Below are 16,910 nucleotides of genomic sequence, written 5' to 3'. Positions count from 1 at the left end.
CCAGGTTATTTAGTCGCCGTTGTGCCACTGCTGGACAGTCGCATAACACATTTTCTGTTGTTTCTTGTGACTCTTTAGAGAGTCTGTGACTCTTTTTAGAGTCTGCAAGAATCATTTTCTGCCACACCAATTTTTTTCATGTGGACACTGAGTTTACAATGTCCCGTTAGTAGTTTAGGGTAGAGTTTTATATATTTTCTGCTGAGGTTAAGGCTTGCATCCACATTTATACGTTCTCGATCACTGAGTCTTTTTGATTGCCGCATGCGCGTTTGGGCTCTCCCGTATTCGATTAAGGTTCCCTCGCGTACAAAGACACTTTTGAAGCTGTTGTTTACCCTGCAGAAAGTTCAGAACCAATGAAGGGAGCGTTTGCAACCTTTTTCGTCAAAGTGTCCGCAATTTCATTCTCTTCGTGCCCCTCATGTACCACTGCCACCTACAAAAGTGACGGAATTACTTGATGCTAGAGTTTCGAGAATTTTAAAACATTCCCAGACCAACCTTGATTGGAATGAGAAGCTATCTAGCGATTTTAGAGTTGCTTGACTACCAGAGAGAATGTTGATATTGGCACCATGATATTCCCTGGCACATAGCTCTAAGGCGTGGACCTCCGCCTGAAAAATCGAAATCGATTTTCTCATTGCAATTGCCATCTTGAAGTGTGGCCCGACAATTCCAGCCCCAGCACTGCCGTCTTCCATTTTGTGCGCCCTGTTTAAAGATATTTCATTATTTCTCTATGCTGAACGATCACGATGAACACTTTGAAAGAGAATTCTAGTTTTTTTTTTGCATTTGGTCACAGGTAGCCAGGCATGGAGAGTTCAGGATTAAACCCAGAATTCTTACATGCCCTGCAAGATTGGTTTCTTTAAGATGAAATGAATTAGGAAGCCTTAGGACTACATTAGCTGCCGAACGTTTAGCTACAAGATGGAGTGGTATGAGTCCAGTGACCATCCCTGAAGTCGTTCTATTCCTATAGAATTTTCAATTCTACTATAAATGCCGGAAATTTCAGATTCTTTATACTCAGAAAATTCTGCTAGGCCTCAGACTTATGGTAAATGTTACTTAAGTTTAGGTAATTACGATTTAAGGGGTTAGGGGTAGTCAGAGAACGTTCATTTTCAATATTTTTTTTTTTGCTCGTCAATTGCTTTATCTTTCAAAAATAACAGCATATCATTAATACATAATGTTTCGACTTGACTTAAACAAAATTAAAAAAAAATTAATAATTGTAAAAGTTATCACTGATTGTGAGGAGCCCGTTTATCCAGAAGTCCCTGGCGTTGATTCATCTAAAATCAACCGAACAAGAAAAATTAGTTTTAGTAATAGATGATCTTGTGCCTGGTCGAAGCTTTTTTTCAAAATTGGCAATATGGCGGCCTCAGGAAGTAAAGGGTTTTTCAATAAGGGCGGGTAGGTGTTGAAATGTAATAAAATGGCGTTTACTGTGTGGCACGTAGCGCCGTCCTGCTGGGACCACATGTCGTCTAGGTCCATATGGTTCAATATGGGCCATAAGAAATTGGTTATCATCGTTGTGTAGCGCTCGCTGTTGACGGTGACCGCCTCACCAACGTCGTTTTCAAAAAAGTACGGACCAATGACGCCGCCGGCCCAAAATCCACACCAAACGGTAACTTTTTGAGGATGCATTATCACCTGGTGAACTTCGTGTGGATTGGTGTTGTCCCATATACGGCAATTTTGTTTGTTAACACAGCCATTCATCCAAAAATGCGCCTCGTCACTAAAGATGATTTTTCGCCCAAAACTGAGGTTCTCTTCCAAACGATTCGAAGCCCAGTCAGCGAACAAACGGCGTTGTCTATGGTCATCAACTTTGAGCTCCTGGGTCAGTTGGATCTTGTACGGGTGTAGGCCCAAGTCCCGACGCAAAATTCGCCAAGTTGAAGTCTGCGAAAGGCACGGCGAATGTGCACGGCGAGGAATAGACTGCCTCGGGTTCTGCTGTACACTTTCACGGACCGCGGCAATGTTCTCGGCTGATCTTGCGTTCCTTGAACGTACGGGTGTTGGTTGATTGTTTACTGACCCGGTCGTCTCAAATTTGGCCACCAAACGTTGAAGAGTCGACTTTGAAGGGCCACCACGTCTACCGAAAAATGGGCGCAATGCGCGCAACGTTTGCGTTAATGAACACGCATTTTGATAATAAAGTTTTATCATTTGAACGTGCTGTTCAATCGTGTAACTTGCCATGATGATTTGGCATAAACAACTGAATAATAAACAAAAGATTTGACAGATGTCACCATAAAAAAATGGCTGCCACAGGGCGCCAAAATCGACCCGCGCCAATTGAAAACCCCTTTATTATTCAGATTTTCGAGAAAAAAAACGACAATTAATTGTTAAAAAAAATCGAAATTAAAAAAAAATCGCACGAGTTTTTTATATTTTTCAAAAGCAGTATACATATTCAAATCTACCAGACGGTTTTTAAGTTACAGTGATCACCAGTTCAAAAACCTAGTTTTGAGAAAAACGCATTTACAATTTTGCGAACGCTTGGGAGCGCCAGAGCGCCCTTTGTTAATTGTTAGATAACTCGAAAAGTATTTGTCGGATTGACTTCCAATTTTCACACAATATTTTCAATATATTATACTTTAAGAAAATGCAAAAAAAAAAAAAATACCAGTCTAACGGTTAGACGGGATAGAAGTGAAACCTTCCGTAAGACAAACTGAGAGAGAATGAGACGAAAGCAGCATTAGGAGCGGGATAATTATAGGTTCATTATAATATTGCTATAAAGTTCATATTTTATTTTCTTCATTTTATTATTATTCATCCTCAATGTTTTCAATTTCAACAAATGATACGAGTGGCTTATGATAGCTAAAATATGATACAAATGCTTTGGTTTCGATGTTGTCAACATATCTTTGAAATACCGCGTCAATTGTTGTTTTTGATCGTGTTGTCGGTTCAGTGCGATTGTTACACATTTTTAAATTGAATGTTGTATTGAGAAAGTCAATTGAAGGAACCGCTGTGTCTAATGCAAAATTTACATTAAAATCGCCACTTAAAATCATTGGAACTTTATCGTAATCTTTTCTAAGTATCCGCGATACTTCTGGTGTATACTTTATTAAATTTTCGTGAATGAATTCCGTGATGCTATTTATTGATTTTTTTTTCTGTCGATATTCACGACACTTTTCTGCATTGTTTTTCGGCATAATTGCGGTAAATATTTAAAAATGAAAATATTTACGAATATAAAAATACACACGCGGTTGCTATTATGAGCGTCCCCAGCAAAACCTGCGTGACCGAAACTCTAACACAATTACATTTTTTTGAATGTTACAAACACATATGCACGCAGGTTTTGCTGGGGCGTGACCGAAACTCTAACACAATTACACATATGCACTCGTATTTGTTTGAAAATCGACTTTTTTTTTGGTTCTCCGTCACCTTTGGAAAATGTGTAAACAGTAAGCAAACTTTATTCAAATATTTTTCCTCATTTTTGCATCAGTAAAATTAAACAAACGCCGTAGCCGAATGGGTTGGTGCGTGACTACTATTCAGAATTCACAGAAAGAACGTCAGTTCGAATCTCGGTGAAAACACCAAAATTAAGGAAAACTATTTTTCTAATAGCGCTCACCCCTCAGCAGGCAATGGCAAAACACCGAGTGTATTTCTGCCATGAAAAAAAGCTCCTCATAAACATATCATAAAATAAAATAAAATAACTGTATAAAAAAAAATTTTTCTTGTGATTCGAACCAAGGTTTTTGGATCGGAAGTTCACATTGCTAGCCGCTCGGCTACCGCGCCATGCTGTCGGCGCTGGCCTAAAAGTTATTTAGTTCGTCGCTACGTTTATAGCAACATATAATATAACGCTTCGTAGCCAAGTTGGTCGCTTTTTCCGTTTCACTTTTTCCCAAATCACTCCCAACGATTCTAAAGAAGTTTTCACTTCAAAAATCTAAAATCTTGAAAATTCTGACTACCCTTAGCCCCTTAAAAATTTACAATTTATGACCAAATTTTTTCTTTAAGAATTTTATGAAAATTTTGACTACTCCTAACCCCTTAAAAATTTATAATTTATGACCAAATATTTTCTTTAAAAGTTCTATGCTTGTGTGTGTTTTTTTAATCAAATAAATACGTATATAATTTGAAAAATTTATATGCCTTTAATTTTTTTTTTTTTGTAATTCCACCATAAAGTGCATGCATTCATTTATATATTCCAAGGCTTCAAGATTTTAACAAATAACAAAAGGTAAATTATATTGAATTTACAATAAGAAAATTTTTTTCCGGGAGTAGGCCCGGAATTTCGGGATTGCAGTACAAAATCCCGAAAAATCGGGCCCAATATTCCCCGCTTATTTGAACATCTATAGTATGCGTGTATTATAGCCTCTTTAATTTTCAAGCGCAAACACGCCAAATAATTTCAGTTTGGTAAGTCAAAACCCACCGCAAGAAAAAATTGGGTGGAAGATAAAAAAGCGGCAAAAACATCAACAAAGCATTTCTGCATGGCAAAAACCATGGCAGTGTGCGCACATAATATGATTAATTATGACTTGCTGCCAACCGACTGCAAAGTATTCTTGCTTGGAACAGCAGTAAATGTTGAGCCGAAATGTCTTGATTTCATCAGTTTAAACTCTTTGCCATTAAAAAATGAAATAAAAACAGCTTGTAAATGTGTCTTTAACATTTGTTATTGTTGCTGTTCTGCTTTAGTGTCAGTATTTCAAGGTATTTTGAAAGCTTCTCGCACAAGCACATGCACATACACACACACACAGAGCTAGCAAAAAATTGGAAAATTACTATGTACGAATATTTTGAACTTACGAGATTCTATGTGCAAATGTACGTACATTACAGAAGTTTGAGTTCTATCAATGCACTTTCTTAAATTTAAATACATTCGTAACAAATATATTTACATACTTATGCGCATACAAAAAGTTGCATTCTAAAAACCTTGCATTAAATTTTAAATCACGTTTTTAGCTCAGTGATGTATGGAGATGAATCTTAGGGATGAGATGCTAAAATTGGTGTTAAGTTGATGTTAAAGTAGAAAGCCAACGTATTCGTAAAACAATGGTAAAAGAGGAAAGAAACCAAAATCTAGCATGAAATTATTTATACAGCGAATCTAAAGGCAAATAATTATTTGCTTTAGAAAGTTAATTGACCACAACGTGAAGCCTGCAAGTGAAAACTGTTTTCCGAAAAGAGCAAAAGTATAAAAACAAAAATGTATATATATACTTATAAGTGGATATATACGTAGGTTAGGTTAGGGTAAATGGCTGCCCTAGCTTATGGCACACTTGGACAAATATTGAAAATTCGTCCGTTGTGATGCCATACAGGGGAGAGGAGAAAGGAGAAGGGGAGGAAGAAAGAGCCTTGGGATTAGAGACGATGAGCATACATTTACGACGACGCCGACGGTGGCTGATTTGCGTTCGTAATTAGCCGCAACAAGCTACTGATGAACTTCACCAGATTTGTGATATTTAGACCAGCTATAGCCACAGGTGTAGCGAAAAAATGAGAGCCCAGATGTCGAAATCTTTGCCAGACGAGAGCAGGGTAGCTGAGAAGAAGGTATTGAGATGATTCCATCTCGTCCTCAAGACAGCTTCTGCAGAACGGACTTGAGGCAATCCCAAGTCTCACCGCATGAACACCTAACGGACAATGTCCGCTAAGAATACCCACCAAATTCGAGAGCTGGGGCTTTGTTAGTCTTAGGACCGGGAACCCAAATGAGCCTGATATCGAAGCATTCCCCGACCTATCTCGAACGCACAAACAACAAGCCCAAAGCCCTAATAGCCGCTTGGCTATCGGAGTAAATATTTACTTCCTTAACGGTAATTACCGAAGCAAGCAACCAATCCAATGCTTGGAAAACTCTACAGTGGTCCGGAAGCCTCAATTTAAGTTTGATGGGAAACTCCTTACAGAATACTCCCCCACCAACCCTTCCGTCCAACTTCGAGGGCAGACCTTTGTACCCTCTCTAGCTTCTTAACTGATACCATCCTTTCTAGCGAGTTCCAGCAGACAAGAACTCCGGATAGCACGATTGGTTTTATAATCGTGTTATAAAGCCAACAAGTGACTTTAGGCGAGAGGCCCCATCTTTTGCCGATAGCGCCCCTGTAACCATGCAAGGCGACTGTTGCCTTCCTTATTCTCTTCTCAATGTTTAGCTTCCACGTAAGACCTCTGTCAAGGATAAGTTCCAGGTACTTCACCTTGTCAGAGAGCACCATTGGAGTGTCCGCTATTGAAGGGAGAAACACTCTAGGTATTTTGTATTTCCTCGTAAATAAGACGAGCTCCGTCTTCAGAGGATTTCTCGAAAGGCTGCAATTTGCTGTCCAATTCATAACTAGATTCAGATAATCCTGCATGAGTTCTATCAGAGTATCTAGAAACTTGCCTCTGACATTAAGTGCCACGTCATTCGCGTAGGCAATAACCTTGCAGCCTCTCCTCTCCAGCTCCTCCAGCAGACCTTTAAGTACAGCAATCCAGAGTAGTGGCGAGAGAACACCGCCTTGCGGAATGCCTCTGTTCATTTGCCGGCGGAGAAAGGTGTCGCCCCATTCTGCCACGACTCCTAGTTTACCCAGAGACCTGGTGATTGCCTCCGAGAGGACATTATTAAAAGCCCCCTCAATGTCGAGGAAGGCGCTTACAGTGAACTCCTTCTGATGGAGGGACACCCCAATGTCCTTAACAATTGCATGCAAAGCAGACTCTACCGATCTGTCCTTACAGTAAGCATGTTGAGCGTACGATAAACGCCCCCAAGAAATTTCACTCCTTATGTGCAGATCAATCAGCCTCTCCAGGGTTTTCAGCAGGAACGAAGAGAGATTGTTTGGTCTGAAATCCTTAATGGATACATGTGAGATCTTACCTGCCTTGGGTATGAAAGTAACTCTCACAGCCCTCCAAGATCTGGGTATGTAGCCCCTATCTATGCAGCTCGCGTAGATAGGGAGAAGCCAATCACATGATACCTCAGCAGATTTCTGCCGTAGCCTCAATCAGACTGAATCCTCACTGACAAGTTGTATTCTTTAAATGAGTTATGCCTAATATTTTTCTCGCCTCTAAGTATGCAACAAGTTCTCATATCACTAGCACTCATCTACACCTCTCAAATCATCTCATGAGAAGATAAGTTGAAAGCACACACTGGAAATACTATCGTACCAACTGCAATACTACAATTTGCTGGGCTTTTCCCGAAGTTCATGAGTGGCAACGGTTAGTTAGTCCATAGGGTTGTGCGTTAACAGGAATCGTGAGCAATAAACCTGAAGTAAGTAAATCCGTATTGAATCCAGCGCTATAGCGCGGTGAAGGTTGATGCATCTCGACCAATTGCAACCAGAAGGCATTCACATGCGTTCAGTCCAACCCAGCTCTATCTTAAGTTTATTAAGGCATCTGGGTCTAGAAGAGGAACTGTGATGAGTAGATGGCACAAAAACCATGAGATTTAAGTATAAACCTCAACTTAAATCTAATCTAAGTAAGTCCGCAACTAAAGTGAAGTATCTGGTACTTACCCTCTGCTCTCCTCTCGCGCATATTCACTCGAAATTCGTCACCTAGCTGTATCTAGAAGGTTATTACCAACACAGTAAACTTCTGCTGATTAGAAAGGGATACTAAATTGGGCTAGTCAATTGCTTCATTCAAAATTAAAAAAAAAATGCGTGCAGCTTAGAAGAAGTGAAACTTTCAAGGCAGACAAAGAAAGGGGGAAAGACCCGAGAGAGAATGAGAGAGAGAGAGAGAGAAAGTATACATATCTAAATAAATTCACAACTTTTGCAGACAATACAAATAGACAAAATTTACAAAAAACGGAGAAGAGTCGACCGGTGTAGACAAACGCCGGACACAAACCGTGGCAACAACGCGCACTACTCCGAGCGTTTATCACCCGCACAAACGCAGCGATTCCAGGAAGCGCCAAAAAGTAGGCACCAAAAAAATTGGGACCAAAAAACGCCCCAAATAGTAGGCACCAGGGAAATATAACGCCAAAAAGTAGGCAAAGTACAAGTTTGCACCTACAAACAAGCGCCAGAAAGTAGGCAGTATTATTTCTCACTACAAATTAGCCACTACAATGAAAAACTCAGGGAAAATAGCCTAAAGTGTATCTAATATATATATAAGGTAAAGCTCTCTCTCTCTTTTTTCTCTACATTATATCTTCTTTCTCTCTCGCGGAACGAAAATGCCAAAACGTTGCATGGCCTTGAAATTTTACTCTCCCTTCTCGCTCGTCCATCGACGCCTAAGAAGTTTCACTTCAACAATTAATAATTGTAAAAGTTATCGCACTTTGTGTGGAGCCCGTTTGTCCAGAAGTCCCTTGCGGTGATCATGACAAGTTGTTGGAGATTCATCTAAAATCAATCGGACAAGAGAAATTAGAGACATAATAAGATTGTTTAAAAAAAAATCGAAATTTTTGAAAAAAAAAAATCCTTCGACCAGGCACGAGTTTTTTATGTTTTTCAAAAGCAGTATATATTTTATTTAAATCTACTAAGCGGATAAGTTACAGTGATCACCAGTTCAAAAGAAATAGTTTTGAGAAAAACGCATTAAAAGTTTTGCGAACGCTCCGGAACGCCCGAGCGCCCTTTGTTAATTGTGGAATAACTCGAAAAGTATTTGTCGGACTCACTTCAAATTTTCGCAAAATATTTTTAAGATATTATACTTAAAGAAACTGCAAAAAAAATCCGTTGTTTTTTTTAATTCTGACTACCCCAACCCCTTAAACAAATGGATGCGAGTTAGCAAAAAAACCAAATGGGCCTTGATTTGTATATATATTTCACTTCATTCATTGTATATTTCATTTCACTTCATTTTCATGAGGAGCAACAGCAGCGAGAGTTGACGAGACTTCATAAAATGTAGAGTAACTAAAGTTTCTTGGTCTGCACGCTCACACAACGAGCAGAGGGGTTGAGGTACGAGAATTTATAAATAGGCTATGACTTTTTACTCATTCCTACTACTTCTTCAAATGTCAATAACTGACTCCCCAATGAACTGGGTGCCTGTGCTGTTCACCTCTGAGTTTGTAAACTTAAAATTACTTCAGCACAACATCAGCCAGCCTCGCAACTCATTTGCATCAACACAAATTTCACACATTTTCAGGGACAATTTTCGCAGCTGTTGCTAGTGTGCGCTAATTAAATTAGAGAAGGGGGAGTGGAACCCAAGAAAAAAAGCAAAACAAAGAAAAAACAGAAAACTAAAATGGCAAACAACTCAGCCTTACACTGAACGAGGAACTAAAATTTACGTAAAAGTGGCGTTGACTGCGCGCCGCACTGCAAAGGGTGTTGCGTAGTTTACTGATTGGCAAGCAGAGTACCGACATGGCAAGGCAAGGCAAGGCGTAGGCATTTAACCAAACAACAGCCCGTGCCAATGAGTAAAGAAATCATATGAAAAAATTGACGAAAAACAAGAAAATTTCCAACGATGGCATTCAACGTTTAGGCGAGTATGGGGCTAAATACGGATATTAGATTATATGTAAATGTGTCGCCAATCGAGATTGATGGCGCTTCCGTACGTGAAACGGAGTAGGGAAGTGTTACTACATGCATTAGCTAACTAAGGGAGCTTGACTCGGAGCCTCGCAGAAAGCAGCCGAAGGGAATAGTTTCCTGGTGCAAAAAGGAGGTTTACGTGCATACATACATATGTACATGTACATACAATATGTAAATAGGTGATTCTATATATTACTGAGCTTGTGGAAGTAGGTGCCTCTGTTTATGCATTGCATATCCGAATATAATTTTATGTACACGAATGGATTGATAAAAGTTCGGTTTGCAGGTTTTTCAATCAACACAGATGGAGCTTCCTGTTGCTCTGCTATTACAACCAGGAACGGACGGCAACGAATGCACTTAGATATAGAGCTAGACACACAAAAACCCCACACTAAAGATTTATACCCAGAAGGAACTTTCTGCATGTATTGCTCTTAAGGTAAGCTAACATATAACCCAAGATAGCGAACGGATTACGTTTACGTTTACGAGTTTGAGATGAGGAATGTCCGTTAAGACATTATTTTTAACATTACCTAGGCAGTTAGTTTATATATCCTGGAATTTACAGACTCCAAGACCGATATAACCATACATAACATTTTGTGACTGAGTTGTTGATCGAATTGCGGCTCGGAAGCGAAGCACGATGGTACGAGCCATGTGACCACTCCTCATAGACCAAGCTGCACCAAGACAATGCACGTGCGTAGAACGAGCGTACCTCACCACAGACAAACACTAAGCGGGAGCACCTTACCACCTTCCTAAACTCTCGACCCGCGAATGCCGTTATCGAATTCCAATCACACCCTATTGCAGACGAAGAGCTTCAGCTTCCTTTTGAGACCTACGTAACTTTAGTCCAATTGCGTTCTGGATATTGTAGCAAGTTTAACTCCTGACTGTCCAGAATCGACTCCGACTTACTCAATATATGTCCAGCATGTGAAGACACACCGCACACTAACCACATATTCACATGCCCTATCAAATCTACTCACCTAAAACCCCTCTCCCTCTCGTCCCAACCAGAAACAGCGCGCTTTCTGAGTCTACCGTTACACGAAGACGACAGGTGATCACATCGCTCATACAGGGTTTAGTAAGCTGCTGCAACAACAAGCATAGCTCACCCATTTTTCGCCAACCATTCGTTAAAGAAGACTCGTAACTCAAGTGGCTGATGGAGCAAAACACACCAGCAGTGTGGGATGGTTATTAATAGTGGAACTTTACTACTTTTTCAAGCGAAAAGAAAGAAGTAGGTGGAATAGGAACTACGTTTTCGAGCAAAACAGTGAGAGCTCGATATAAAATCATACAAAAGATCTTGACTAACAGTTACTAACATGATTCTCGATCAGGTTAAATTACTGTCAAGACGACGGCACCAATCTGTTACCGTTGGAAGTAGTTATTTAACCACTCTAGTTCCACTCTCTAGAGATGGAGTCAAACTATCATTATTACCCATTAAAGGGATATCTCAAAAAAATAAATAACAAAACTTGTGATCTGCTATAACTGAACTAGAAGAGGCCCAGTTAGAACTGGGAATAACCTCTGAGAGTCCTTTGTAATGGTAATGGTTTCCCGGGTTGGGCTGAGGCATTTATGAACTGCGACAAAACTGATCTATTGTGCGCCCCTAAGTGCTTAATTGTAATTATTTAGTATTGCGAGTAATCAAACCAGTTCCTTAGGAGGGAGCATTTGAAGGGAGTCTTTATCCTCTAGTAGGAGAGAGTCTTCATCCTCTAGTAGGCACGAGCCCAAGATTCTGTGTCTCTTAGATTTCAAAGCGCTTCCATCCCAGCAGTTGGGGCAGTTCCCGTATCCTCTGTTATGTTTAGGCACGCCAGCCTTTGTAGTCTACACAGTTTTGATATAGCTGTCTTTTGATTGCTTTTTGCTCCCCTACCAATGCCCGATATAGTAAGATAGGCCTTACCATTTGGGTGTAAATCCAGCAGGTCAATTTAGGGCTTAGGCCCCAGAATTTACCCAAAAGTTGTTTTGTTGTCCAAAGGTTTTTCGTTGCCTTTTATATTACTGACTTGAGGTGGCACAGGTGAATATTTTATCCAGGATAATCCCTAGGTTTGTAACCTCTGCGTTTGGAGATACCTCCATTTATTTCCAGAGTGGGTGTATTTAACATCCTCTCCCGATAAAGGGGATTGTCCCCTGGTGTGGTTTTGGAAGGGTTTATTGATAGTCCCTCTTGTTGTAGGACAACATTCGCAGAGCCCTTTAGTGACAAACAAGAAGATTTCCGTACGTTTTCTTATCTCTGCTGTTAGAGAAAAAGCACAAGAAATGCGAAAATAAATAAAAAATTACTTGAGTTCAATACTGAGTGCCACCGAGACCACAAACAACCATCGTCTGATTAATTACTTGACCGATATCAGATCGTCCAATAAGGTGACTTTCTTAAACCCTACACACAGTGGGAAAATATCAAACCAACTTCTAACTGGGAACGCATAATCTCAGTAGGATTAAATATATTTTTAATCTGACAATATATCAATGTTATAGTCGTACGTTCTACTAGTTATAAGTCCCCATTGTATATATATAATTATCTTTTGGAAATAAAGAACAGAAGAACTACTACTACCTCGCGAAGAACAGAATTGGGGCTACTTGGAGGCATCCTCACGGTCAATGCAGACAAAAAGTTATCTCCACAGAGTCGACAAGTCGACCGGCTTTTGTTGGTTTCGCGATTCGGTCACTGCTCCTTGAATGTGATACCATCTCGGAAAGATGAAGAAAGTATCCTGATTCAATTTGGCCAAAGGCAGAGCATCTTCATTCGCTACAACGTAATTTCCTTTTACACTTCATAAGAGCATTGAATTCTGGCGAAGTACTCGTACTCGCATTTTGCAAACAACAAAAGACAACAGATCTTCAGCTTGAAGTGCATACCTTAACAATGTCTATCATGGGTATTTGGAGTAGTAGTGCAGCCTGGTGACGAAGAGCAGGCAGACGGTGGGACGACAAACTATACGAATACTCGAAACCACATACAGCCTTGAAACCGGCTATATACCATTTTTGTCATGTATCTTTTCATTTTTTTTGATTCCACTTCGATTTTTAAGATTTTAGAGCGCTGAGCCTACCGTCCCTCATCCTTCATATCCTTATCAAAGCGAGGCCGTACCAGACGTCTTAAAGATGTATCATCTCCTTAAAGTCAACCAGCTGGAGTTGTAGCCCCTCTGATTTTAAGAGAAAGAATATTAAGGCGCCTGCAACGTTTAAGGCAAACAAGCAAGTTGTCTCCAGTTGCATCTGTTTAATGATGGGCTATGATATACCTAACTAGAACCTCTGAGATTGATCGTCACTTATGGAAGACGAAATTGTATGTAATATGCCCTCAACTATTCCGACGATATCCAGAACAAAACTCACTGGCAACTATTGGGCGGAACAGTGTTTAAAAATACGCTCACTGGCATTCATCGGGAGACACTTACCACCTTCCCAAACTTTCGAACGCTGAATGCCGTAATCGCAGTCCAACCACCACCCACAGCAAATGGAAAGCTCCAGCTACCCCGAGAGATCCGCGTAAGCTTGGCACAATTACGTTCTGGATACTAGACTAGATAATAGACTATACGCTTACTTATCCAGAATCGACCCCGACATACCCAACATATGTCCAGCATGTGAAGGCAACCCGCCCGATACTAACCACCTTTTCTCATACCCCATGAAGCCTACTCACTTAATACTCCTTTCCCTCTGGACCCAACCTGTCGAAACAGCAAGTTTGCTGGGCCTACCGTTAGATGAGCTAAACGAAGACGGCCGATTACTACATTGCACTGACAGGGTTCAAAAAGCTGCTGCAACAACAACAACAAGGCATACCAAGTCTACTCATCTAACACCCTTCTCCCTTCAGTTCCACCCCTTCGAAATAGCTCCTTTCTTAGCCAAAGTCGATTTATAACTTCACCATACTGGACCTCTCATATGATTGATCCATTAAAAAAACGTTAGTTTCCATATTTCTGTGATTTGCAATTCCTACTCCATTCCACTACACACCTGCCCGCTTTTTGTAAGCCTATAAGTGACCTCCAATGTCCCCCGACGTATTTTGAAGGTGAATGTGGTAATGCACCAAGCGCTTGAGAAGAAACTCTCATCTAATCCCAGACACAAATTGAACGAATTGAGTTCCAACAGCTCAAAAAGAAACCAAGTTAAAAATACTTCAAGTAAACTTACGGTCTCTGTTGATTTTGGGCAATTAGATTTTGGGTCTTTTCAGTGTTTAAGAGACGAAAAGGAAGAAAACTTAACCTGCCCTAAAGTACTCAATTACCATTACTTTACCTTGGAATAGGATATGAAGGTTTCACTTGTTTACACCAGTCGAACGCCAGTTAGGGAAAAGAAGATATAAAATATTTAAAACTTTGCGGTTAATAAATGAAATCAAAAGCAATTTGATATTTCCTTAAGTAAACGAATTTCGGTTAATCCCCCCCGCTCACATAAATTTATGTAGGTTATCCCATGGCAAGTGGTACCCGCATTGATTGGGCTCGGCAAATGCGCTGTGTGTGTGTGGCTATGTATGTGTGTGTGTGTGGGCAGCAGACAGGCAAACCGTGCAAAGTGAATGTACTTTGAAAACATACGCGCAACTCCTGGTTGGATAATGGCTGATATTGAGCAACGGTCCGTTGGCGGCAGTGTGGGCGACAGTAACGCGTCGCGACTAACGCGGCCAAATGTCAAATTGGTAAATATATTTAGTTGCTAGTAACAAAAAGCTTTGAGGTGCTACGATGGGCGGTGAAAGAACAGTTGTTGTTGTTGTTGTTGTTGCTTAGCAAGATTATTGGATAATCAAAAAAACAAATAAATAAAAAAACAACGATAACAACAACAACATAGTTAAAGCCTCAAAAAACCAGACGCAAAATAATAAAAATCGCAAGGGGAAGTGTTGATAGTAGCAGCAGGAAAATTAGAATAGCAAAAATAGGGAGGAAAATCGATTTTTCGTTGGTCGCCGATAAAATACGGCGCCTGTGCACGTATGTGTGTGTGTGTGTTTGTGTGTACTACGCGTTTTATATTTGTAAGCATATATGTAAGTATGTACATATGTCAGCACGCACGCACCTGCGAATTTGTATATTCTTGCTCCGCCTCCTCCTCTACCTCCTGGCAACGCCCGCTCCACTAGTGTCTAATAGCTTTGTAGTAGCGAATGTGACTTGATATACACCGTCGTCCGCCAACTGCTTAAATTTCACTGGAGTTGCGCGTCGAAAAATCCTTTCAACGTGTCATCTGTGCGATTGCCCAATGACTCCTACTTTCTAAGCACACGCCGAACTTCGAATTTACAACTTTATGCGCGATTATTGCACAACACAACTTCGGAACTCACTTGGCGCTCGGCAGTACGTAGCGGTTATTTTTCTATTTTTTGCTAATTTTCTATTATTTTATCTTTTATTTTTTATTACTCTAACGGTAAAGCGCATAAATAACTACTCACTCATTTACTCTGCATTGCCATGCCCCAAAAAGTGGTTGTAGTATTTGGTGTGCACAAAATTTCGCAACTTTAAACTTTTCGTAACTCACAAAATTTCTATTTTTTAACGAACTTTTTCTTTAATGATTCATAATTTAATTTTTTTTTTTTTGCTACAAATTTGAATGCCGATTTTTTGCACGACCGCCGCCGTGTGACCGCGTTCTATTTCCTTTACTTAACTTTTTTGTTGTTTTTTTTTTTTTGCGAACTTCAATTCACTCCACTGCCGACAGTAGAAACTTCAATAAAGACATTCATGAAGTTTAGTCAAGTCATACATCTGTATACTTGTATGCGCGTATGTGTGTGTATGTACATATATGTACGGAGTATAGCGGAGCACAACACTTTGGATGCTCACCCGAGACACGTCTAATTCCATTCGCAGCGCATTGCACACTATTCGTACGCCACATACAAGTAGAGCCAGCGACGCGTCTGCCCGATTTGACTGCTGTACTGCTGTATGGCAGTGAGCGCGCTATGTAGTGCGCGTGTCGGCCATCGGTTGTGGGTAGCTTGGCGGCGCGGAGGATGGGCAAGTGAAAAACTCTACTCGCATACTTCATAGTGCCGTATGAAATTTCAAAAAGTGAGAACAAAACATCTACTAAAGTTAAGCCAACGCGATGGAGACACAAAGCCCTAACGAAGTATGTACATAGAATTCAAAGACGAAGACAAAGCCGTAGTTTATTTGTGAGCAAACAGATGACGTTAGCGTTAGCCGATTTGTTGGTAACGATGCTGAGCGCTCAACTGCGCTTGGAGTTCTAAGCTAAAAAGTTGACTTTGAACAAAGCTGTGCAGCATCAAAGCTGGTGTCAAGAGCGTGAATGGTGTTTCCAAGTATGGCTTGCGTGATGGGCGTGCAATGGAGGCGCTACGTTGGCGTTAAGCGGAGATATAAATTCGCGTTAAAAGTTTAAAAAAAGCATTTAAAAAAGAGACTATGAAAAATTATTACTAAGATACAGAAAAACACATTCAAAATGTAAAAACAAAAAACATGAAAAAATTTAACTCAATTTTTTTCTTGGAAATATCAAATAAACCGTTTTCACACCACATTGCTAAACAAAAACAAAACACGTTAACCCTTCGCACGCTTTCTCGCGTTATTCGTTCAAAACGCTCTCCGCTGCACAAAATTCTGTGCTTGTACTCGTACTCGTTTTAAAGTTACAATTACAATATTTCAAAATAAAAAATAAATAAATAAACAAAAACAAAATGCTTGATTAACACTTTGGCAACCAGAGCTTGAGAGATTGACTACTACTTTCTGCGCTCGTATGGTCGTACAGTAACTCACAAAATTGAGTATGCACTATGGTTAATTTACGGCGCTAGCGATTGTATTTTCGTAAATCGAATCTGAGATCAATTGCCAGCGCAGTATTACATTTATAGATAACAAAAAAAAACTAGACGTCTATCGCGCTCTCTGCATTACTTCTCGCCTAGCCTGTGAAGGTTCACTTTTTTCCTACCATACGAGAGACAAGACTCCAATCGAAGGCACAGAAAAACTTCACAAACAGTCGACTCACAAAAAATTACCGTTTGTTTTATTCTTTCTCATCGTTTCTCAGTTCTTTTGCAATCATTAAAGCAATGCATTAAATTTTAATTTTGTACACAAT

The 16,910-nt window shown here is 40.1% G+C and overlaps 1 protein-coding gene across 2 annotated transcripts in view; it reads right to left on the bottom strand.

The window, feature by feature from the left end:
- The window catches only part of LOC129247011 (protein numb), a 161,491-nt gene extending 145,044 nt beyond the window's left edge, over positions 1–16,447 (bottom strand). The window contains exons 1-3 of one of the 2 annotated variants that reach the window (XM_054885837.1): positions 16,331–16,447; positions 15,223–16,147; positions 14,841–15,161 (exon numbers count right to left, since the gene is read on the bottom strand). The gene's annotated coding sequence lies outside the window, so the exon portion shown is untranslated. Of the gene's footprint in view, positions 1–14,840; positions 16,160–16,330 lie in introns of those variants that run through there. The other variant, XM_054885836.1, reaches the window with a different exon arrangement.
- Positions 16,448–16,910: the final 463 nt, after the last annotated feature.

This window comes from Anastrepha obliqua, chromosome 5 (genome assembly GCF_027943255.1).
Source record: "Anastrepha obliqua isolate idAnaObli1 chromosome 5, idAnaObli1_1.0, whole genome shotgun sequence".
NCBI lineage: Eukaryota > Metazoa > Arthropoda > Insecta > Diptera > Tephritidae > Anastrepha > Anastrepha obliqua.
Note: the sequence above shows the minus strand (reverse complement) of the source record. Positions and strands in the feature narration are given on the sequence as shown.